The 26080-nt window shown below is 43.9% G+C and overlaps 1 pseudogene; it reads right to left on the bottom strand.

The window, feature by feature from the left end:
- Positions 1–1883: 1883 nt before the first annotated feature.
- Positions 1884–26080, bottom strand: part of LOC123153262 (protein decapping 5-like) — an 82681-nt pseudogene continuing 58484 nt past the window's right edge.

The following is a 26080-nucleotide window of genomic DNA, read 5'->3' on the forward strand; positions in this document are numbered from 1 at the left end:
CTAGGTTGGGGTGTTCCTCAATGGTACGGAGGCACCGTCGAGCTCCTCTTGGGGTCGTCCTTGGCATGGTCTTCCTCGTCAATGGATTCTTCTAGATTCACCTTAGTGGTGCCCTCATAAATAACCTCTCTTTTTATGCAGTTCTCTTAGATATTGTCTCCTCTTCTGATTCTTAGCATGGAGGTAGTGCGAAGCTATCGAGGAAGGGTTGCATCTAGGATTCCACTTGATCAAATCCGCTTTCCTATCCCTCGCTCTCCTGATAGATTATCCCCATTGGATATATGGAGATTCACAAAAATCACTTAATACATAGATCTTGTTATGTTGTGATCCAAATTCATATATAAGTATAAAACACTAACTTCTGACGAGCGGAGTGGACGCCCGTCGCTGGGAGGCTTAGGACGGAGCATATCAGTATTGACCTAGGTCACTGTTGTTATATATACCTCTTGTAAGTCGCCACACGAAATAAGTTGACCAGCTATAAATCCCTTGCAATTGTAACCTTTCCCACATAGTGAAGATTTGTTGGGTGGCGTCCTTGGTTTTTTCCCCTTCGTGTTGGAGGGGTTTTACACGTTAAACTCTTGTATCCCCTCTATGTTGATTTTGTTCTTCGTCGTTTCAATTGTGTGTTGTATCTCTAATAGATCATGTGCTTCACTTATGGATTTCTGATAGCTGAAGCACCCTTTGGAAACAGTGCATGTTATATCTTCCATGGATTGGTGCTCATTTCATTCACTCAAGTTGGGGATTGTATCATATCCCATCTTGTCTCTAGCATGATGGGGATTTTAGCCAAAGTCAAGTGTGCTTTGAGGGAGCCATCCATCTCAACCTCCTTCACTGGAGGCCCACATTGTGATCTTTGGATGCAATTTCTTAGCGTTCTGGTCTTTGGCACTCCTTCATTTTCCACAATGAGGCCACCACTCATTGATGGGGCTTCGGGTCCTTTGGCACGCTCTTGATCCTCTATGTTCAGATGTTGCTATATGAAGTTGTCTTGGTCCTCTCCCAGGTCATCGGCCATGAACCTGCCACCAACGTTTCGCCACATATCCTCCTCAATGGCGATCAGTGGCCACAACTCCTAGTGTTTGCTAGATGTGTGGCCATCCATGTGCCCTTTCCCTGCATGTTTGTGAGCGGCACATATAATCTAGGGCATTTCCCCCCCCCTCCTGAGGTTTCTATTAACTTCTTTTAATCAACAACATGCTTTTTATTTCACCCAAAAAAACAAACATCGTCCAAAGGGCAAAATTGTATTGCTTACAATTTAAAAGCAGTAAAATAAAAATAACACAGAAGCAAATCTGGGTTTTCAGTGAACTATCACGGTGTAACCTCAAAACTTACAATTCCAGATTGTATAATAAACTTGTTCATATCCAGAAGGTGATCATGCAAATTCTTCAATTAGCACCAAAAGCCACAAGATGGGGGCAAGTTAAATAGCATGCGATAAAATCGGAGCACTCAGTTTCTAAGTTTGACAATTGTACAAGGCACTTGTAAAATCCATAGCAATTCTGCTGGTATAACCAGTCCCATCGCCACAATAGGAATGCTTAATCACCCACTGGAGAAGTCTGGTTCATACCTCCATACGGCAAAAAATGGGCATCAAGACCATCAGGAAAGTGGATAGATTTCTATAACCACGGGGACCCAATCTGTGGTCAGCCCAATGATTCTTAATTTACCAAATCAGCTGCTAGATAATTGAGTGCTTTGTCAGCCAGGCTGGAAGATAATGACCACCATGTTTTCTGCCTCCAATAGCCAAAATACAGTTTACAGTAGTGATATAGCCTCCCCCATAATCACTTGTATTACATGTGTTGTAAGCAAATCTGCCTTTTGTTGTATCAAGACTGATGGTTTTGGTAAGAGTAGTCGCTCCCCCTCCCTGTATATCCATACCCTCTTCCATAGTAGCCACCATGACCACGAGGACCTCCACCACGGGGGCCTCCCCTTCCTCCACCCCGCATGCCCATAGGTCGATGCCTTGCAGAGTCACCAAATGTCTACAAACAATTTCTTATCATTAGTGCTGAATGTCAAGCAACGTGGTAAGATTATAGATGCAATGACAATACCTCTCTGTCTATTTTTCTTTGCTCATAGAATTTGATTCTTCCATTTCTAGCTCCATTATCAATAGTGTTGTTTGAGAGTGAATCAAAAAATTCATCTTTGACATACACAGGCTTCACAAAAGAGGCTAATCAGCATCGACAAGACATTGATGATTCATAAATAGCAACCCATGAAAAATACATACCTTAACCTCTGGTTTTCCAGGAGACACCACATCGTCTTCTACAATGTTGTCATCATATTCATTTGGATTGTCAGCAAACTATCCATTGCTTTTACCTAGATGGTCGTCCCATACTTCATCTTTGTTGAATTTCTCATTCATAGCCATGAAATCAAAGTCCTCTGCAAACTTGGCTACGGGACGTGCTTGCTAGAGAGGGAAATTAGTAAGACTGTATCAGACATGATTGCTGTGGATGGGAAATTAGTAAGACTATATTCCACTATTTTAAAGAAGAATACATCGATCATAATAATATATATAAATGATTTAATTCAAGCTATTAGATGCATGTGCAATTGATAGTTAAGTTAGCTGATCACTAGACATACCCCCTCTTGGATAATATTATGGACTAGTAAAACCTAATTTGTATTCACTCTTTTAAAGAATCTAAAATACGTTACGACAATGACACCCAGCTAGTTGCATTGTTCTGCAAAACACTGGAAAAAATATGCTTCGAGCAACCAAATTCATCCCCATTACATAGCTTTGGCACTACTCGAATACTAGAGAGAAGAGAGCAGATCCATCTCTCTAGTATCTACTCTGTTGTGCTACATTATTTAGTAGGCATTCCATGTCAAAATTGCCATAGTTCTAGCAAATAGAAATATGTATTTGCTTGTTGCAACAATCCACCAAGTAATGAACAGTGAGGTTGTTGTCTATTGGTGCTTTCACGAGCATGCTGGTGAAATTAAAAAATGTATAAGCATTTAATATCAATAATGTGCAACCTTTGTCCAAAATTAACTGTCGCAGAAATGAGTGTATCTAGACGTGTTTCGCTGTGTAGATACTAGATAAACTCATTTCGGCGACAGTTAATTCCAGACAGAGGGAGCGGTAATAGAAGATGTACTATTTCACAAATACTATCTCTGAAATATTGAATACCATCAGGTCACCCTTGATGTTTACAAAGTTCAAGAAAAAGAAAGACTGATAGTTAAATGTTCCAAATGTTGTTCTAGAAAAAATGTTACAAACCCGGTTAGTACTATATATAAAGCAATAACTTCAAAAGAATTAATGATTCCAGATTTGAAAAGCTTCAAGACAGCAAATCTTGTATTACTAAAAACGCATACCCGATTTGCTCTTCCCCGGCCTCTTCCATGGCCTCGGCCTCTATTATTGTACTGAGCATATGAGGAAGCTTCAACAGGCTGAAATAAAAGTATTAAATACAAAGGGACTAATCACAATGTAGAAGAAACAGATTACTTGCTTAGTGAAATAAGTAGTAGCCTTCAGTTCAACTATTAGTAATCAGACATTCAATATTACCTTCTGACGAATGGGCTTTGGTGGTGGCAACAGAGGCTCCTTATTTTCAGATGGAGACCCCACATGTTTAGCCTTCAGTTCAGTCTGCTTAGCGTCTTTCTTTTCATTATTTGGCTCTAGCTGTCGTGATGATATAAGCAACGTGCGAGTGTGAACCTGCAAAAGAATTGGCATGTGCGGATGTAGTTGTAGAGGCAGTCTGAGAGGATGAAACCACATAAGGAGACTTATAAGATGGAGCGGATGGAGCCGTAGAGGCTGCCTGAGAGGATGAAACCATAGATGGAGACTTATAAGATGTAGCCACATCAGTAGTTTGCATGGTCTATGATGAAGTCACGAAATTAGTTGGCAAAAGTTGTCCAGGAGTGACCAATGCAATTGACTCCGCAACAGTGATTGCACTAGATGCAATGTCAGCAGTTGGTGGTTGAGAAGTTTGATAAGTTGACATAGAAACAGGTATATTTTCAGGCTTGTCACCGCTAAGACAAGCCACACTACTGTCAGGTAGAACAACTGGCTTATTCTTCACTACAGAAGGCATGCCTTGGGATAGGGGGGTGCTAGTTTCAATTGTGGAAGTGGAAGGGTTGACAGGTGGGGGTGTTAAACCCACAGAGAATGCAGAAGCAAAAACATATGACAACTTATTTGGCAGCTGGCTCACTTGGGTTTCAGTTGTAGATGCACTTGATGAAGCACTTGATGAGGCAGGAACTGACAACAATGTAGATGCAGATGCACCTAAAGTTTGGCTTTAACTGTTACTAGGTTGCAGTAAATAAGGAAAGTAGGGCATGCTTGGAAAGCCAGCTGGCAAAGATGCGTTGAGTCCAGGATATTGTACAAACTGCTGAAGGGCCTGTGGAACTGTCAAACTGTGTGGGGGGCCAAGAAAGGGTGGTTGCTGCAAATGAGCAAACCCAGTTGGTGCAGTGTAGTATCCTGGCGAGTACATTGATGGCACTGCAAGTCCACTTCCATTGACAGATGATGGCATAGATGAAGAGTTCCATGTAGGTAAGCTATGTAGAGGTTGAAATGGATTCCCTTGAAATGGTGGTGGCATCTGAATTCCGGACTGAACATTTTGTGAGGTAGGAGGCAAACTGCCTTGAAATGGAGGTGGCATTTGAATCCCTGATTGAACATTTTGGGAGGTAGGGGCGAATTCCCTTGATATGGGGGTGGTATGTGAAGTCCTGCTTGCACATTTTGCGAGGTAGGAGGCAAATTTGAAGGAAATATGCCCTAGAGGCAATAATAAAGTTGTTATTTACATTTCCTTATATCATGATAAATGTTTATTATTCATGCTAGAATTGTATTAACCGAGAACTTAGTACATGTGTGAATACATAGACAAACAGAGTGTCCCTAGTATGCCTCTACTAGACTAGCTCGTTAATCAAAGATGGTTAAGTTTCCTAGCCATAGACATGTGTTGTCATTTGATGAACTGGATCACATCATTAGAGAATGATGTGATGGACAAGACCCATCCGTTAGCTTAGCAATATGATCGTTTAGTTTATTGCTATTGATTTCTTCATGACTTATACATGTTCCTATGACTATGAGATTACGCAACTCCCGAATACCGAAGGAACACTTAGTGTGCCATCAAACGTCACAACGTAACTGGGTGATTATAAAGATGTTCTATAAGTGTTTCCGATGGTGTTTGTTGAGTTGCCATAGATCGAGATTAGGATTTGTCACTCCGATTGTCGGAGAGGTACTGGGCCCTCTCGGTAATGCACATCGCTATAAGCCTTGCAAGCAATGTGACCAATGAGTTAGTTGCGGGATGATGCACTGCGGAACGAGTAAAGAGACTTGCTGGTAATGAGATTGAACTAGGTATGATGATACCGACGATCGAATCTCGGGCAAGTAACATACCGATGACAAAGGGAACAACGTATGTTGTTGTACAGTTTGACCGATAAAGATCTTTGTAGAATATGTAGGAACCAATATGAGCATCCAGGTTCCGTTGTTGGTTATTGATCAGAGAAGTGTCGCGGGCATGTCTACATAGTTCTCGAACCCGTAGGGTCAGCACGCTTAACGTTCGATGACGATTGGTATTATGAGTTTATGTGATTTGATGTACCGAAGGTTTTTCGAAGTCCCGGATGAGATCACGGACATGACGAGGAGTCTCTAAATGGTCAAGACATAAAGATTGATATATTGGACCATGTTGTTCGGACACCGGAAGTGTTTCGGATAAAACCGGAGTGCTAGAGGGTTACCGGAACCCCCCGGGAAGTTAATGGGCCATCATGGGCCTTAGAGGAGAGAGGGACGGCCAGGAGGTGGTGCGCGCCACAGTTCGAATTGGACAAGGGGTGGGGGCGGCGTCCCCCTCCTTCCTTATCTCCCCTTCCTCCTTCCTTCCCCTCCTTGTTGGACTAGGAAAGGGGGGAACCTATTCCTAGTAGGAGTAGGATTCCCCCCTTGGGGTGCTCCCCTTGAGGCCGGCCGCCCCCCTCCTCCCCTCCTTTATATACGGGGGAAGGGGCACCCATAGACACACAAGTTGATTTCTTAGCCGTGTGCGGTGCCCCCCTTCCACAGATATCCACCTCGGTCATATTGGTCGTAGTGCTTAGGCGAAGCCCTGCGTCGGTAACTTCATCATCACCATCACCACGCCATCGTGCTGATGAAACTCTCCCTCAGCCTCAGCTGGATCTAGAGTTTGAGGGACATCATCGAGCTGAACGTGTGCAGATCACGGAGGTGTCGTGCGTTTGGTACTTGATCGGTTCGATCGTGAAGATGTTCGACTACATCAACCGTGTTACTAAATGCTCCCGCTTTCGGTCTACGAGGGTACGTGGACACACTCTCCCCGCTCGTTGCTATGTTTCTCCTAGATAGATCTTGCGTTATCGTAGGAAAATTTTCAAATACTATGTTCCCCAACAAAATTCCCTTGAAATGGTGGTGGCATCTGAATGCCTGGCTGCACATTTTGTGAGGTAGGAGGCAAATTCCCTTGAACTGGAGGTGGCATCTGAATTCCTGACTGGACATTTTGTGGGGTAGGATGCAAATTCCCTTGAGATGGTGGTGGCAGCTGAACCATTGACTGAACATTTTGTGAGGTAGGTTCAGCTATTGTTGTGCTTGCAGCAGGAGGCAAGTTTGTTGACGATGAGGAAGGACGAGCATAATGTGACTACACAAACAGAAAATAACGGTGAGCACAAAACAGAGCCTTGGATATCTAAGTAATCTAAAACAAGACTTCAAACAGAAAAAACAATAAAAGGTGTCTACTTTTTAAACAACCCGGGAGCAACATTTACCTGAATAATAGCTGGATCATTGTGTAAAGAAGTAGGCTGAGCTGGTGGAGAGGATTTGACTTTTAAATCCTGAAGTAAAGCAACTAAAGGTAAGACAACAACTATGAAGATATTTAAGACAAGACTAACAGACTATACTCGGTACAGTAGTGATGAAAGTAGTATAGAAACCAAGGACATTTATCATGTCTTTGTCCTTCTCCAGATCCGACCCAGTATCATATATGTGTTCAAAACGCTTATGGACAGGATTGTTCAGATCTTGACTCGAGAACTCTTTACGAACCTATGATCTTGTTTCAAGCATTCTGAAACTAGTCCCGTGTAGGATGTAAATAAAGTAAAAACATATAGAATAATGATCTAAATGTCATAATCTCTAGAATGACAGTTTTCAAGGTACCCTAACAATGATCCTGCAAACCCAAATCAGCTAGCATGAAAATGAACTTGCTAGGATCCCAATCTTGGCAAGCTTGCTAATGAGCGTCTATCATCCCACAATTTTCCATCAATGCTCAAATTTAATAAAATACTCCCTCCGCCTGGAACTAGTTGACGCTCAGACAGATGTATGTAGACGTATTTGAGTGCTAGATACATCCGTTGGAGCAACAACTAATTCTAGACAGAGGATAGGTACATAATAGGAGCTCAAACAGATGTAGCTACACGTATTGTAGTGCTAGATACATCTGTTTGAGCGTCAACTAATTACAGACAGAGGAAGTACCACATAGCTAAGGTTTATAAACCTCTAACTAATCAACTTCCCATTTTGGTTGTGCCAAACTTGGGATTGCAAAATAATTAAGTTGCTTTCCAACATTTCCCATAAACCTTTTTGAACGTGGTGTGAGGAAAGCATGTGGTGAAATTTCCAAATTCTACCATGTCAAACCAGAAAAAAAAATAGATGTGCAATGTAATAACAACGTACGGATATAGCTACAAACTATACAAGTATTGAACATATTCTGATTACTACTTCAATTCTAACAGCAAAAACATGGCAAGAAATTGTAGTAATGTATCTGATTTCCATCAATCATCATTACCTTTATATCACTTCCTCGAAAGAGTATGTATTCATATATCTTATCACTAGCAGGAATCTGTTGACCATCCTTCTTACGACCTTCACTTCCAAATGAACGAACTGCGATGTAGTACAATACAGAATAGTCCAATAAAAATGTGAATGTGCCACATGAGAAGAATTACTTAAACTTAGTGACTTCCAGACTCCAATCTCTTATTGATGTATGGACAAAATATTGTTCAGACGTCGAAATTTCTTGCAGCAAACATTTCCTAATGGATCCCACTTCTACGTAGATCAAATATAGTTAGCTCCTATTATGTACCTATCCAAGTATGGGAGAAAGATCAGGAAGGTCGAACATACGTCTATAAGAGAAAATTTTGCTTCTTCAGCGCTACTAAAAAAATGTGTGGCCTTTACTGTTTGCCAACCATTCCCAAAAAGGAAAAATCTATGAAGTGGAATATGTTGCCAAAAATTAAAGCCTTTGCTTGCTTGTCCATAATTGATAGTTAAACAAATGCGCGCACAGACACAATGGGGGCCTTGAACATGCATTAATCCACACTCCAAACATGGCAAAGGTTCCAAGCCCCTTTCAGCTGTACAACAACATCCCGAATATAAACTCTCACAAGATTTGGCGCGAAGTCATTAATGTTAATGTGTTGCTACTTGCAATTTGATTACTGTAAATGGACAGAAAATATAAGACTTTCAAGTGGTTATGTGCTTGTGTAACGCCAGGATAATTAAGCTACAGTGAACCTATGTTAATGATGTCACGTCACCTCCGCTACTGTTGCTAATCTATCGTTAGTTCAAAAACCGATTCAAAAATCAATTCAAAATATGGCAAACAACAAAAGTTTTCAAACATTGAAACAAAAATGTTCGGTTGGTGCCAAATATTGCACTGATAATTACTGTGGAGAATTTTTTTTATAGAAAATTCCTAAATATTTTAAAGTGAAATAAAATAGAAAAGAAAATAAATAAAAAGAAAAAGTGAAAATAAAACAAAAGAAAAGAAAAACAAAGAAAAGCCCCCCACTAGGCCAACCAGCCCAGCTGGCCACTAGGCCGGCCCAAGAAGCTCACCCCCACTCCTCTCCTTATCCCCTGGACCCCGAAACCCTAGCCCAACTGCCCCACGAACCCCACTCACTCCTCCCTCTCTCCCCCGACTGGATCGGGATCGGGCGACCCCGACCCCGTCGCCGCGCCGTCGCAGCCACCTCGTCGACGTCGCATCGCCACCCCCTGGAGAACCACCTCGTCGGACTGCCTCCCCGTCTTCGACGCTGTCGTCCCCGTCGTCCTTCCCACGCCCCACTGCCCCGTTCCCTGCGACCCGCCGTTAGATCCCTTCCTTCCCCTCTGTCGTCGGCGCCGTCCACAGCACGCACGCGCACACCGTCCCATAGACGCGCCAAGCCGCGCCCCCTGCACGTGCCTGTGCGTGCACACCCGCAGCCGCCTGTGGCCTTGCCCCCTGCTGCTAGTCCGTTGTAGCCGCTCACCACGCCCCGACCCCTTCTCCCTTCCCGCTGTGCCGTCCACCACTGGCTCGCGTCCTACCTCGCCCTCACGCGCGCGCTTGGGATGGCCCTGTCGCCGGAGCCCCTGGCTCGCTCGCCGGCCCGACCACGCCGCCCCTGCTGCTGCTGCCGGCTGCTGCAACCGCCGCGCGCCTTTCTCGCGCTGACCGCGCCCGCCGCCGCCGCGCTGGCCACCTCCATCGCGCCCGCTCGTTGCTGACCCCGCTCTTGGCCTTCTCACTGCACACCCCGGCGACGCCCGCTGTTGCCTACGACCGCGGCCATGACCACCGGCGCACCGCCCCGGCGCCCCACTTCTCCCGCTGCCCCGCCGCGCCTCGCCGACCCCTCCTTGCTCGCCGCCGTTCGCCGAGTCCTCCTCCTGCCCCCGCCGCCGATGGCCCCGGCCTCGCATCCCTAATGGGCAGGCTGTGGCTACGCCCACATGCCCGTCCCCAGCGTCCGCTAGGCCCCCTCTAGGCCACTGCCGAACAGGGCCACTGCCCAGGACATTTAAAAAAGAATTTGTTAAAAAGTATAAATAAAATAAATTGATTAATTAATTAACTTAACTAATCTTGTTTAATTAACCTAATCAATTAACTAACCTAACTAATCTGTTAATTAAACTAATTAAATTGGTTAATTAGTTAGCAGTGTATGACATGCGGGACCCACACATCAATTTGATCAATCAAGTCATGATGACGTCAGCAAACACTATTCTGAATAATGTGAATTTAAAATAATTAAATAAATCCTAAAAATGATTTAAATCTTTGAAAATTAATATAAAATAAATCGTAGCTCGGATAGAAAAACTTTGTACATGAAAGTTGCTCAAAACGATGAGATGAATCCGGATACGCATCCTATCCGTCCTCCACACATGCCTAGAATAGCAAACACGCAACTTCCCCCCTTCGATTCATTTATTCGAAAATGCGAAATACCGGGGATACTTTCCCAGATGTTTCCCCCCTTCGCCGATATCACCTCCTACTGCGTTAGAGCACATCTAGCATCGTTACTTGTTATGTCATGCATCGATATGCATTGTATTCATTGTTTCTCCCCCCTCTTCTCTCCGGTAGACTACGAGACTGACGCCGCTGCTGGAGCCCCGGTCGACTACGTTGTTGACGACCCCTACTTGCCAGAGCAACCAGGCAAGCCCCCCTTGATCACCAGATATCACATATTCTTCTCTCTATTGTTTGCATTAGAGTAGTGTAGCATGTTACTGCTTTTGGTTAATCCTATTCTATTGCATAGCTTGTCATTGTTGCTACAGTCGTTGATACCTTACCTGCAATCCTAAATGCCTAGTATAGGATGCTAGTTTATCATCAGTGACCCTACATTCTTATCCGTCTGCCATGATATACTATCAGGCTGTGATCACTAGGGAGGTGATCACGGGTATATATTATATATTTTATACATGATACATGTGATGACTAAAGACGGGTCGGCTCATAGAGTACCCGCGAGTGATTCACGAATTGAGGCTGAAAGGACCTTTGTCCCAACGGCCCTCTGGGTGGATCTTTGTGGCAGAGCGACAGGGCAGGTTGAGACCACCTAGGAGAGAGGTGGGCCTGGCCCTGGTCGGCGTTTGTGGTTACTTCTAAATAACACGCTTAACGAGATCTTGGTATTTGATTTGAGTCTGGCCACTGGCCTATACGCACTAACCAACTACGTGGGAACAGTTCTGGGCACTCAACGTCATGGTATCAGCCGAAGCCTTCGCGACGTCAGCTACTGAGCGACGCGTGCCGGGTGGACCGTGTAACGCAACTTCCTTGGAAATGGAGGTTGCTAGGTCTGCTCACCGGCCACCCTCGCAACATGCAGGTGTGCAATGGGTGATGGGCCCAGACCCCTGCGTCATAGGATTTAGACCGGCGTGCTGACCTCTCTGTTGTACCTAGGTGGGGCTGCGACGTGTTGATCTTCCGAGGCCGGACTCAACCCAGGAAAGTGTGTCCAGCCAAAGGGGATCGAGCGTGTTGGGAAATGTGGTGCACCCCTGCAGGGAAGTTTATCTATTCGAATAGACGTGTCCCTCGGTAAAAGGACGACCCGGAGTTGTACCTTGACCTTATGACAACTAGAACTGGATACTTAATAAAATTCACCGTTCCAAGTGCCAGATACAACCCGGTGATCGCTCTCTGACAGGGCAATGAGGGGAGGATCGCCGGGTAGGATTATGCTATACGATGCTACTTGGTGAACTTACCATCTACTCTCTTCTATATGCTTTAAGATGGAGGCTGCCAGAAGCGTAGTCTTCGATAGGACTAGCTATCCCCCTCTTATTCTGGCATTCTGCAGTTCAGTCCACATGTGTTACCCTTTTCCATTTGATACCAATGCATACATATGTAGTGTAGCTCCTTGCTTGCGAGTACTTTGGATGAGTACTCACGGTTGCTTTTCTCCCCCCTTTTCCCCTTTCTATACCCAGTTGTTGTAACCAGACGTTGGAGTCTAGGAGCCAGACGCCACCATCGACGACGACTCCTACTACTATGGAGGTGCCTACTACTACGTGTAGGCCGCTGACGATGACCATGAGTAGTTTATGAGGATCCCAGGCAGGAGGCATGCGCCTCTTTCGATATGTATCCCAGTTTGTGCTAGCCATCTTATGGCAACTTGTTTACCTATGTATGTACTCAGATATTGTTGCTTCCGCTGACTCGTCTATGATCGAGCTCTTGTATTCGATCCCTCGAGGCCCCTGGCTTGTAATATGATGCTTGTATGACTTATTTTATTTGTAGAGTTGTGTTGTGATATCTTCCCGTGAGTCCCTGATCTTGATCATACACGTTTGCGTGTATGTTTAGTGTACGATTGAATCGGGGGCGTCACAAGTTAGTATCAGAGCCGACTGCCTGTGGGAATCCCCTTCCACACTCCTTGGCCGAAGTCAAGTCTAGACATTACAAAACTTTTACTAACATGGTTGTGTGTCTTACGGGCCCACGTAGCGATTTGGGTGGTATTAGGATCTTTTACTCCTCAATTTTAGTCTGGAAGTCTGAACTCTTTTCTACTCGGGTTAAACAAATTTACTAACTCTAACATTAGGATCTCGTGACCACGTTCACCCCAAAGTTGGATAAGCCCTAGTTATCCCTTAGAGTAGTATATTGAATAATATCCACACTATCATTTGACTCCTTTGAAATATCTTTGTTTTTAGATGGAACCCACGAGGCAGCTCGTGCGCCACACGATGGCCATTGGTGTCTCAGGATCACCTGCTGTGTTAGCTGAGATGATGACCTATCTTGGTTATGGCTGGCACCCTGAGTACACCATGTACGAGCAGTACCAGGACTTTAACCAGGAGCAGTACCGTGCCATCGTCCACCTCTACTCTCGGGAGTATGACTCCACTATTGTGTTGCACATTGCTCATGGTGTTGGAGTGACTATCGCTATGGCAGTACACGATGCTGCCTATGCTGCTCTCACACGTCTTCGTGGAGAGTATCGGGAATTGGACACCTCCCCTTTCAGGCACATTGCTATTGCGTCCGGTGTTGGTGTGGAGGGACACCACACTGTTGCCTACTCCACTGTCACCCGAGAGCCCTTCTACCATCCGAACCTGGTTCTGCATGCTGATGGGCTAGATAGAGCTAACCGAGCTCTTCACTACGAGTTGTACACCACCCGTCAGCACCTTTACCGTGCTGTAACGTTGTTGCACCCCCTTGTCCGATCTGGTGATCTGCCGCGTTCTGTGATCTACCCAGCCAGGACCATGATGCCCCAGGGTGTAGGCTGGCCAGATGTGGGAGGCTACTCTCCCGCACTTGGTCCTCTTCTGCCACCTGAGTGTCGGGTTCTGCACCAGAGTATCCGCAGACCCCAGGCTACTGACGTGGAGGACTTCCCGTCGCGTCACTACCAGCTGTCAGGCTACACCTACCTCCAAAGTTCCTCTTGGGACTGATGTAGGCTTGCTTATTAGTATTAGATGCATTCGCCGTGAGCCCGCGTGCCGCCTATGATGTTCTTAGTCTATGTACTGAACGCTGTGTACCGAACTCTATGCATGATCCCTTTTGTCAGATATGTCAACTACTATGTAGTAACTATCGTTCTTCTTTCCTTGTGCATGCTTCATCGTGAATGATGCTTGTCTTTGCAAATTTTTCAATGCTGAACTACCCCTGTTATATTTTAGCAGGATGGTTAGACCAGGTGGTCGTGGTCGTGGTGGCAACGCCCCACCACCGCCCGAATACATGGCTGGTATGATCCAATAGTTCGAGCTGAATCGCCAGTTCATGGAGAATATGATGGCTCAGTTTCCTCGCCCCAATATGAACCAGCAGCCAGGCTAAGTGACTCTGCAGGATTTCATGTGCCTCAACCCAATTGTGTACCACAACTCAACTTAGCCTCTAGATGCTGATGACTAGCTCTGTGTCATCACCTATGAGATGGAGTCTGCTGATGTAGCCCCTGCCAGCTATGTCACCTGTGCTTCCTTCTTATTGATGGGACCCGCTGCTCAATGGTGGGACAGCCACAGGCGTACTCTGCCGGTTGGATCAATCATCACCTGGCCAGACTTTCCAAGCTGCTTTCCGTGCCCGCTTCATTCCTCAGGGAGTCATGGACCGGAAGAAGCGTGAGTTCCGCAACCTCACCCAGGGCAACAAAACTGTGGAAACTTATCAGCGGGAGTTTCTGGACTTACCCCGCTATGCTGAAGAGGATATTGCAACTGATGCATGCAGACAGGAGAAGTTCCATGATGGCCTTCAAGCTGACATCAAGCTCGCACTTCTAGTGCATGACTTTACTGATTTCGCCACCTTGGTGAACAAGGCCATCAATGTCAAAACTGGTCTGCAGGAACACCAGAGCTCTCACAGGCGCAACCGTGACACAGACTCATCTTCGGGCCCGCCCTCGCAGAAGTGTAGAATATGGATTCCCAACAACATGTACCAGCCAACTGCACCTGCTCCAAGGCAGTCCTATGTTGCACCGCGTCTGCCTCCCCCCACCATCTAGGCAGCCAAGACTTCCAGCTCCACCACCCCGAGCTCCTGTTCCCACTCCCAGTAATGGTCTGTGCTATAAGTGTGGTCAACTAGGTCACCTTGCCAGGAACTGCTATCAGAATCAGAATCAGAACCAGAATCAACTAGCCCTTCCCGCAGCTGGCCGTGGAAACAACCAGGCCCGCAACAACAATGCCAAGCCTTATGGTCATGTTCATGCCAACCACGTTGATCTCAATGAAGCTCAAGACCAGTCTGCTACTGTGATGGGTACACTCCTCATAAATTCAGTACCAGCATTTGTTTTATTGGATATAGGTGCATCACATTCATTCATGTCAGAGGATTTTGCATTCATGCATGGCATTAAAAGCGAAGACATGAACACTTCGCTATTAGTACACACCCCCGCGGGCCAATGTCGGACCTCCATGATTTGCAACGACGTCCCCGTTGAAATCGAAGGACTAGAATTCCTTGTCTCTCCCATCGTACTGAAGTCTTGTAGCATTGACCTCATTCTAGGGATGGATTGGTTGAAAGCGCATACTGCTTCTATAGTTTGCACCACTAAAACCGTCCATCTTCTACACCCTTCTGATGAAATAGTTACTTACCAGGCTCATCTGGTTCGAAATGCCGACGCACGGCTTTATGCCTTGAATGCATTGAATGCTGCACCACTCAAGGGCATTGAAAACATTCCCGTCATTCGCGAATTCCAAGACGTCTTTCTGGAAGAACTTCCAGGAATTCCCCCTGCTAGAGTTGTCGAATTCATCATCGACTTGAAACCAGGCACCACCCCTATAGCCAAACGACCCTACAAGATGCCACCGCATGAACTCATTGAGCTTAAGGAGGAAACTGACAAATCTCTTTGCAAAGGTTTCATTCGCCGTAGTTACTCTCCTTGGGGAGCACCTTCTCTCTTTGTTAAGAAGAAGGATGGGATGAACCGATTAGTCCAAGAGTACCGTCCTATTAACCAAGCCACCATTCAGAACAAATATCCCCTCCCTCGGATCAATGATCTTTATGATCAACTGCCTGGTTCATTAGTGTTCTCCAAACTCGACTTGAGGTTGGGTTACCACCAGATCCGTGTTCGTGAAGAGGATATCCCAAAGACCGCCTTCGTGACTCGATATGGATCATACGAGTACACCGTCATGTCATTCAGCTTAATGAATGCTCCAACCACCTTCTCTCGTCTGATGAACTATATATTCATGGATTACCTCGACAAGTTCGTCGTGGTTTATCTTGATGATACCCTTGTATTTTCCAAGAACAAAGAAGAACATGTTGAACATCTTCGTCTTGTGCTAGAAAATCTTCGAGAGCATCAACTCTACGCTAAGTATTCCAAGTGTGAATTCTAGCTACCCGAAGTAACCTATCTTGGGCATGTCATCTCCAAGGATGGTATTGCCGTCAACCCTGAACGAGTCCAGGCTATTCTCGATTGGACTCCTTCGAAGAATGTTAAGCAAGTCAAAAGTTTTCTCGGACTCGCTACCTATTGTCGTCGATTTGTCGAGAACTTCTCCAAGATCGCCAGGCCTCTGACTAACCTGTTTCATAAGGACGCCAAGTTCCAATGGACAGACAAGTGTCAGGAAAGTTTCCAGGCACTCAAAGACAAGTTGACTTTTGCCCCAGTGATTGCTCCACCTGATACTAAGTAGGATTTCATCATTTACTGCGACGCTTCCCGTCAAGGATTAGGTTGTGTCCTAATGCAAGAGCGTAGAGTGATTGCTTATGCCTCTCATCAACTGCACCCTCACGAAGAAAACTACACAGTTCATGACCTCGAGCTTGCTGTTGTCATTCATGCTCTGAAGCAGTGGCGACATTACCTTCTCGGTAATCATTGCGAGATCTTCATCGACCACCAAAGTCTGAAGTATCTGTTTACTCAGCTAGACCTGAACCTCCGTCGGCAGAGATGGATGGAGACTGTTGCAGACTTTAACGTGGGTATATCCTATACCCCAGGCAAGGCTAATGTAATGGCTGATGCCTTGAACCACAAGTCTTACAACAACCACCTCCAGGTTCGAAAAGTTCAGCCCTCGCTTGTCAAAGATTTTAGGAAGCTGAACCTTCATATTGTTCCTCCTGGTGTACTCGCTCCCTGATACGTCTCCAACGTATCTATAATTTTTGATTGCTCCATGCTATATTATCTACTGTTTTGGACATTATTGGGCTTTATTGTCCACTTTTATATTATTTTTGGGACTAACTTATTAACCGGAGGCCCAGCCCAGACTTCCTGTTTTTTTGCCTGTTTTAGGGTTTCGAAGAAAAGGAATATCAAACGGAGTCCAAACGGAATGAAACCTTCGGGAACGTGATTTTCTCAATGAACAAGACCCAGGAGACTTGGACCCTACATCAAGACACAAAAGAGGAGGCCACGAGGTAGGGGGCGCGCCTACCCCCCCCCCCAGGTGCGCCCTCCACCCTCGTGGGCCCCCTGCTGCTCCACCGACGTACTCCTTCCTCCTATATATACCTACGTACCCCCAAATGATCATATACAGAGCCAAAAACCTAATTCTACCGCCGCAACTTTCTGTATCCATGAGATCCCATCTTGGGGCCTGTTCCGGAGCTCCGCCGGAGGGGGCATAGATCATGGAGGGCTTCTACATCAACACCATAGCCCCTCCGATGAAGTGTGATTAGTTTACCTCAGACCTACGGGTCCATAGTTATTAGCTAGGTGGCTTCTTATCTCTTTTTGGATCTCAATACAATGTTCTCCCCCTCTCTTGTGGAGAACTATTCGATGTAATCTTCTTTTTGCGGTGTGTTTGTTGAGACCGATGAATTGTGGTTTATGATCAACTCTATCTATGAATAATATTTGAATCTTCTCTGAATTCCTTTATGTATGATTGGTTATCTTTGCAAGTCTCTTCGAATTATCAGTTTGGTTTGGCCTACTAGATTAATCTTTCTTACAATGGGAGAAGTGCTTAGCTTTGGGTTCAATCTTGCGGTGTCCTTTCCCAGTGACAGTAGGGGCAGCAAGGCACGTATTGTATTGTTACCATCGAGGATAACAAGATGGGGTTTTCATCATATTGCATGCGTCTATCCCTCTACATCATGTCATCTTGCTTAAGGCGTTACTCTGTTTTTAACTTAATACTCTAGATGCATGTTGGATAGCGGTCGATGAGTGGAGTAATAGTAGTAGATGCAGGCAGGAGTCGGTCTACTTGTCTCGGACATGATGCCTATATACATGATCATACCTAGATATTCTCATAACTATGCTCATTTCTGTCAATTGCTCAACAGTAATTTGTTCACCCACCGTAGAATACTTATGCTCTCGAGAGAAGCCACTAGTGAAACCTATGGCCCTCGGATCTATCTTCATCATATTAATCTCCTACTACTTAGTTATTTCCTTTGCTTTTTTACTTTGCCTTTATTTTACTTTGCATCTTTAACACAAAAATACCAAAAATATTATCTTATCATATCTATCAGATCTCACTCTCGTAAGTGGGCGTGTAGGGATTGACAATCCCTATTTGCGTTGGTTGCGAGGATTTATTTGTTTTGTGCAGGTACGAGGGACTCGCGCGTAGCCTCCTACTGGATTGATACCTTGGTTCTCAAAAACTGAGGGAAATACTTACACTACTTTGGCGCATCATCCCTTCCTCTTCGGGGAAAACCAATGCAGTGCTCAAGAGGTAGCAAGAAGGATTTCTGGCGCCGTTGCCGGGGAGGTCTACGCAAAAGTCAACATACCAAGTACCCATCACATACCCTTATCTCCCGCATTACATTATTTGCCATTTGCCTCTCGTTTTCCTCTCCCCCACTTCACCCTTGCCGTTTTATTCGCCCTCTCTCTCTATCCTCCCTCTCTTTCTCTATTTGCCTCTTTTTGCCCACTTGCTTTTTGTTTGCTTGTGTGTTTGTTTGCTTGCTTCTCATGATGGCTCAAGATAATACTAAATTGTGTGACTTCACCAATACCAACAACAATGATTTTATTAGCACTTCGATTGCTCCTCTTACGGATGCTGAATCTTGTGAAATTAATACTGCTTTGCTGAATCGTGTCATGAAAGATCCGTTTTCCAGCCTTCCTAGTGAAGATGCCGCTACCCATCTAACTAGCTTCGTTGATTTGTGTGATATGCAAAAGAAGAAAGATGTGGATAATGATATTGTTAAATTGAAACTATTTCCTTTTCCGCTTTGAGATCGTGCTAAAGCTTGGTTTTCGATCTTGTGCCTAAAAATTTGATAATCAATAAAAATGAAGAAATTCCTAAATATGGTAGATGCCTCATTGAAGAATTTCCTACCAAAGATGACAATACCTAGATCTACCCTTGCTTGTTATGCCTAGCTAGGGGCGTTAAACGATAGCGCTTGTTGGGAGGCAACCCAATTTTATTTTTATTCCTTTCTTTTTGATCCTGTTTAGTAATAAATAATTTATCTAGCCTCTGTTTTGGTTGTGTTTTTTGTGTTTAATTAGTGTTCGTGCCAAGTAGAACCGTTGGGAAGACTTGGGGAAAGTCTTGTTACACTTGCTGTAAAAAACAGAAACTTTAGCGTTCACGAGAACTACTGCCATTTTTATTTTGAAAGTGATATTTAGTTGATTCTTTTTGCAGATGATTAATAGATATATTCCTCACGTCCAGAAGTTTATTTTAGAATTTTTGGGGTTCCAGATCTTGTTCTAGCTACAGATTACTACAGACTATTCTGTTTTTTGACAGATTCTGTTTTTCGTGTGTTGTTTGCTTATTTTGATGAATCTATGGCTAGTAAAGTAGTTTATAAACCATAGAGAAATTGGAATACAGTAGGTATATCACCAATATAAATAAAGAATGAGTTCATTACAGTATCTTGAAGTGGTCTTTTATTTTCTTTCGCTAACGGAGCTCACGAGATTTTTTACTTTAAGTTTTGTGTTGTGAAGTTTTCAAGTTTTGGGTAAAGATTTGATGGATTATGGAACAAGGAGTGGCAATAGCCTAAGCTTGGGGATGCCCATGGCACCCCCAAGATAATCTAAGGACACCTAAAATCTAAAGCTTGGGGATGCCCCAGAAGGCATCCCCTGTTTCGTCTACTTCTATCGGTAACTTTACTTGGAGCTATATTTTTATTCGCCACATGATATGTGTTTTGCTTGGAGCGTCTTGTATGATTTGAGTATTCACTTTTTAGTTTACCACAATCATCCTTGCTGTACACACCTTTTGAGAGAGCCATACAAGATTTGGAATTTGTTAGAATACTCTATGTGTTTCGCTTATATCTTTTGAGTTATGTAGTTTTGCTCTAGTACCTCACTTATATCTTTTAGAGCACGGTGGTGGATTTGTTTTATAAAAACTATTGATCTCTCATGCTTCACTTAGATTATTTTGAGAGTCTTAAGTAGCATGGTAATTTGCTTAAAATCCTAATATGCTTGGTATACAAGATTAATAATAAAACTTTCTTATGAGTGTGTTGAATATTATGAGAAGTTTGATGCTTGATAATTGTTTTGAGATATAAAGATGGTGATATTAAAGTTGTGCTAGTTGAGTAGTTGTGACTTTGAGAAATACTTGTGTTAAAGTTTGTGATTCCCGTAGCATGCACGTATGGTGAATCGTTATGTGATGAAGTCGGAGCATGATTTATTTTTTGATTGTCTTCCTTATGAGTGGCGGTCGGGGACGAGCGATGGTATTTTCCTACCAATCTACCCCCCTAGGAGCATGCGCGTAATACTTTGCTTTGATAACTTGTAGATTTTTGCAATAAGTATATGAGTTCTTTATGACTAATGTTAAGTCCATGGATTATACGCACTCTCACCCTTCCACCTTTGCTAGCCTCTCTAATACCGCGCACCTTTCGCCGGTATCATACACCCACCATATACCTTCCTCAAAAAATCCACCATACCTACCTATTATGGCATTTCCATAGCCATTCTGAGATATAATGCCATGCAACTTTCCACCTTTCCGTTTATTATGACACACTTCATCATTGGCATATTGCTTAGCATGATCATGTAGTTGACATCGTATTTGTGGCAAAGCCACCATTCATAATTCTTTCATACGTGTCACTCTTGATTCATTGCATATCGCGGTACACCGCCGGAGGAATTCATATAGAGTCAGATTTTGTTCTAAGTATCGAGTTGTAATTGTTGAGTTGTAAGAAAAATAAAAGTGTGATGATTATCATTATTAGAGCATTGTACCAGTGAGGAAAGGATGATGGAGACTATGATTCCCCCACAAGTCAGAATGAGACTACGGACGAAAAAAAGAGAAAGAAAAGAGGCCAAAAAAGAGAGAAAAGGCCCAACTAAAAAAATGAGAGAAAAAGAGAGAAGGGACAATGCTACTATCCTTTTACCACACTTGTGCTTCAAAGTAGCACCATGATATTCATAGTAGAGAGTCTCTCATGTTATCACTTTCATATACTAGTGGGAATTTTTCATTATAGAACTTGGCTTGTATATTCCAATGATGGGCTTCCTCAAAATGTCCTAGGTCTTCGTGAGCAAGCAAGTTGGATGCACACCCACTTAGTTTCGTTTGGAGCTTCCATATACTTATAGCTCTAGTGCATCTGTTGCATGGCAATCCTTACTCACTCACATTGATATCTATTGATGGGCACCTCCATAGCCCGTTGATACGCCTAGTTGATGTGAGACTATCTTCTCCCTTTTTGTCTTCTCCACAACCACCATTCTATTCCACCTATAGTGTTATGTCCATGGTTCACGCTCATGTATTGCGTAAAGATTGAAGAAGTTTTGAGAATGTCAAAAGTATGAAACAATTGCTTGGCTTGTCATCAGGGTTGTGCATGATTTAAATATTTTGTGTGCTGAAGATGGAGCATAGCCAGACTATATGATTTTGTAGGGATGACTTTCTTTGGCCATGTTATTTTGAGAAGACATAATTGCTTTGTTAGTATACTTGAAGTATTATTATTTTTATGTCAATATTAAACTTTTTTCTTGTATCTTTCGGATCTGAATATTCATACCACAATTAAGAAGAATTACATTAAAATTATGCCAAGTAGCACTCCGCATCAAAAATTCTGTTTTTATCATTTACCTACTCGAGGACGAGCAGGAATTAAGCTTGGGGATGCTTGATATGTCTCCAATGTATCTATAATTTTTTATTGCTCCATGCTATATTATCTACTGTTTTGGACATTATTGGGCTTTATTATCCACTTCTATATTATTTTTGGGACTAACCTATAAACCGAAGGCCCAGCCTAGAATTGCTGTTTTTTCCCTGTTTTAGGGTTTCGAAGAAAAGGAATATCAAACGGAGTCCAAACGGAATGAAACCTTCGGGAACGTGATTTTCTCAACGAACAAGACCCAGGAGACTTGGACCCTACATAAAGACACAAAAGAGGAGGCCACGAGGTAGGGGGGCACGCCTACTCCCCAGGCGCGCCCTCCACCCTCGTGGGCCCCCTGTTGCTCCACCGACGTACTCCTTCCTCCTATATATACCTATGTACCCCCAAACGATTAGATACGGAGCCAAAAACCTAATTCCACTGCTACAACTTTCTGTATCCACGAGATCCCATCTTGGGGCCTGTTTCGGAGCTCCGCCGGAGGGGGCATCGATCACAGAGGGCTTCTACATCAACACCATAGCCCCTCCGATGAAGTGTGAGTAGTTTACCTCAGACCTACGGGTCCATAGTTATTAGCTAGATGGCTTCTTCTCTCTTTTTGGATCTCAATACAATGTTCTCCCCCTCTCTTGTGGAGAACTATTCGATGTAATCTTCTTTTTGCGGTGTGTTTTTTGAGACTGATGAATTGTGGGTTTATGATCAAGTCTATCTATGAATAATAGTTGAATCTTCTCTGAATTCCTTTATGTATGATTGGTTATCTTTGCAAGTCTCTTCGAATTATCAGTTTGGTTTGGCCTACTAGATTGATCTTTCTTGCAATGGGAGAAGTGCTTAGCTTTGGGTTCAATCTGGCAGTGTCCTTTCCCAGTGACAGTAGGGGTAGGAAGGCACGTATTGTATTGTTGCCATCGAGGATAACAAGATGGGGTTTTCATCATATTGCATGAGTATAACCCTCTACATCATGTCATCTTGCTTAAGGCGTTACTCTGTTTTTAACTTATTACTCTAGATGCATGCTGGATTGCGGTCGATGAGTGGAGTAATAGTAGTAGATGCAGGCAGGAGTCGGTCTACTTGTCTCAGACGTGATGCCTATATACATGATCATACCTAGATATTCTCATAACTATGCTCAATTCTGTCAATTGCTCAACAATAATTTGTTCACCCACTGTAGAATACTTATGCTCTCGAGAGAAGCCACTAGTGAAACCTATGCCCCCCGGGTCTATCTTCATCATATTAGTCTCCTACTACTTAGTTATTTCCTTTGCATTTTACTTTGCCTTTATTTTACTTTGCATCTTTATCACAAAAATACCAAAAATATTATCTTATCATATCTATCAGATCTCACTCTCGTAAGTGGCTGTGTAGGGATTGGCAACCCCTATTCGCGTTGGTTGCGAGGATTTATTTGTTTTGTGCAGGTACGAGGGACTCGCGCGTAGCCTCCTACTGGATTGATACCTTGGTTCTCAAAAACTGAGGGAAATACTTACGCTACTTTGGTGCATCATCCCTTCCTCTTCGGGGAAAACCAACGCAGTGCTCAGGAGGTAGCACTCCCCCTCCCTCAGAGTTCCAAAATATTGATCTTTGTGTTGTTACTAAGGGTTCTCTAAATACCCTGACTGTCGTACCAGATCTCATAGACGGTATCAAGACTATTCAATTTTATGACTCTGAAGTCGAGAAGATTAAACGCTATCTCGCAGAAGGAAAGCCATCATTCTGCACTATCGCCGATGATGGCGCCTTGTACTTCAAAGGCTGCCTAGTGGTACCATGTTCGAAGAAAAAACCTGGATCAGACTAAATGGGTTATGAAAGAACCTCATGATACGCCTTTGTCTATTCATCCCGGTAGTACAAAGATGTACCAAGACATTCGTCAGAGATTCTGGTGGTCTAATATGAAGCAAGACATTGCTTGATATGTTGCTGAGTGTGACGTTTGCCGTCGTATCAAAGCAAAGCATCAAAGGCCTGCTGGAACTCTGCAACCTATCTCTATTCCTGAATGGAAATGGGACCATGTTGAAATGGACTTGTCACTGGATTTCCCAAATTGCAGAAAGGTAATGATGCTATTCTTGTCGTCATTGACCGGCTTTCTAAAGTTGCACATTTTCTGGCGGTCAGAGAAACAATCACTGCTAGTCAGCTTGCAACTCTCTACAAATCCAGAATTGTTTCACTTCACGGTATCCCACTGGTTATGAGTTCAGATCATGGCAGCTTGTTCACTTCAAGATTCTGGGCAAGTTTCCAAGAAGCTATGTGTAGTGACCCGACCTCAAACGCTCAAGTCTCTGTGCTTCAGTGTCATCCCTGGATCGGTAATGCTGACACACACAGTACTCGAGGATTTATAACAGAGTAGCAATCACACAATTATTACATCGAATGTCTCAAAAGAGAACTTATTACAATAAATATGGCTTAAGGCCATCTAATACGATAACAACAGAAGGCTTGGAAGATAAAGTGAGTCCATCAACTCCAACGGCATAGCTGAGCTGCACGGCAATGACCTAACGGACCTTACTCCTCATCTGAAAAGTCTGCAACATAATACGTTGCAGCCTGAAAACGGGTCAGCACATGGAATATGCTGGCAAAGTAACACAGTAGAGCAAGAACAGAATAATACTATCACTACATGCATATTTGGCTGGTGGAAAGCTCTATGGTTATGGTTTTTGTGAAAAGCCAATTTTTCCCTACAACAAAGGAATAGATTTTATTTAACTATCATGGTAGTTGAAACATCATTGAGAAGGTTCCTCCAACTCAATCCCAATTAAAGTAATTATCAACCCAACAATATTAGTTTAGAGTGATGAGATACTTATGATACTCCAAGTACTAGATACTCAAGATGTCCATAACCGGGGACACGGCTAACCATGATTAGTTTATACACTCTGCAGAGGTTTGCACACTTTTCCCCACAAGACCCAATCTCCTCCGATGGATTTCTCCCACTACAAGGTGTTTGAGAAACGGATGATCGAGAGACAGTTTTTCAGAAGCATTAACCCCTTACTCCGGGCAGACCATACCAACCTACATCCCTCTACCTGCTGATCCACCTTGTCGGGAGCTTCACGCAACTTACTCAACTATGCTAGAGCCCATAATAGCTTGTGGCTGCACACGTAAGTTTCTAGCATGAAAATATCTCAGTTCCCTTTGAGCCTGGGTGGCGGACCATAGGATTATCACACCGGTACTCTGGGATATCCTAGGACAACACTGGATTCCCCAGGTGCCCAACAAACAATCCACCTAGATGTGTATTCAAGTTGCCACCTTAAGTTGAACCATTAATTAACAATCTCACATCTGTCATGGATTTCACTCACCCAACCACGTCTACGAGCATAGCATAGCAATAAAAGCAATACGTAGAAGTAACTCCCAAGGGTTTGAATATAATAGGGCAATAGGTTCTACCTCATCAACTACTTCCCAACCCACATGTTAATCACATCCTAACCATGCAATGTTTGAGGATTGGATCTAATGCACAAAACTGGGTGATAAAGGGGTATGATCAAAGTGTTACTTGCCCTGCTGATGATCTGCAAAACCTAGGGACTCGTAGTAGCACGCTTCGCACTCCGGGTGTTCTATCGCAAACAAACAATAGCATACATAAGCAATCAAGCAAAGAAACATGGGCAAATCTCAAATAAGAATATCTAACCAGAAAGTTCAACTTAAGAACTCCGGTCTGCAAAAAGAATCAAGTCAAACGGAGCAACGAAACTCAAACTGCGAAAGAAACAAGATCCATTTACTAATCTGGACTAAGGTCAAATTTTACAGTAGCAAAAGCTTGTTCAAGTTGGTTAAACGGAAAGAGGGTTTCGAGACGAAGATCTAGGCGCTTGAATCGCCTGATTCCGAGAAACGAGCAAAAAGATAAACTAAAACAAAAATCGGATCAGAAATCGCGATTAAAAATAATCGCGGAAAGTTCCAAAAAAAGAAAACTGACGAAAAGGCTAAAGAACGACGTTCGTTGTCTGCGGCTAACGAGTGAACACGTTCGTTATGACGAACGTATGGACGAACGTGCGCAAAGTAACTAAACCGAGAAAAACCGGCGAACCAATCTATCCAAAAAAACTAGGGTTTTCTAAAAAACGAACCAGTTTTTATAAAAAAATGAACGGCGCTTATACCTCCGGCGAGGTCCGGCGCGGTGGGGCGGCTCCGACGAGTGGGGCGGGGCGGCGCGGGGCAGCGGAGGCAAGCGGCGGCGTGGGGCAGCG

The sequence above is a fragment of the Triticum aestivum genome, chromosome 7A (assembly GCF_018294505.1).
Source record: "Triticum aestivum cultivar Chinese Spring chromosome 7A, IWGSC CS RefSeq v2.1, whole genome shotgun sequence".
Lineage (NCBI taxonomy): Eukaryota > Viridiplantae > Streptophyta > Magnoliopsida > Poales > Poaceae > Triticum > Triticum aestivum.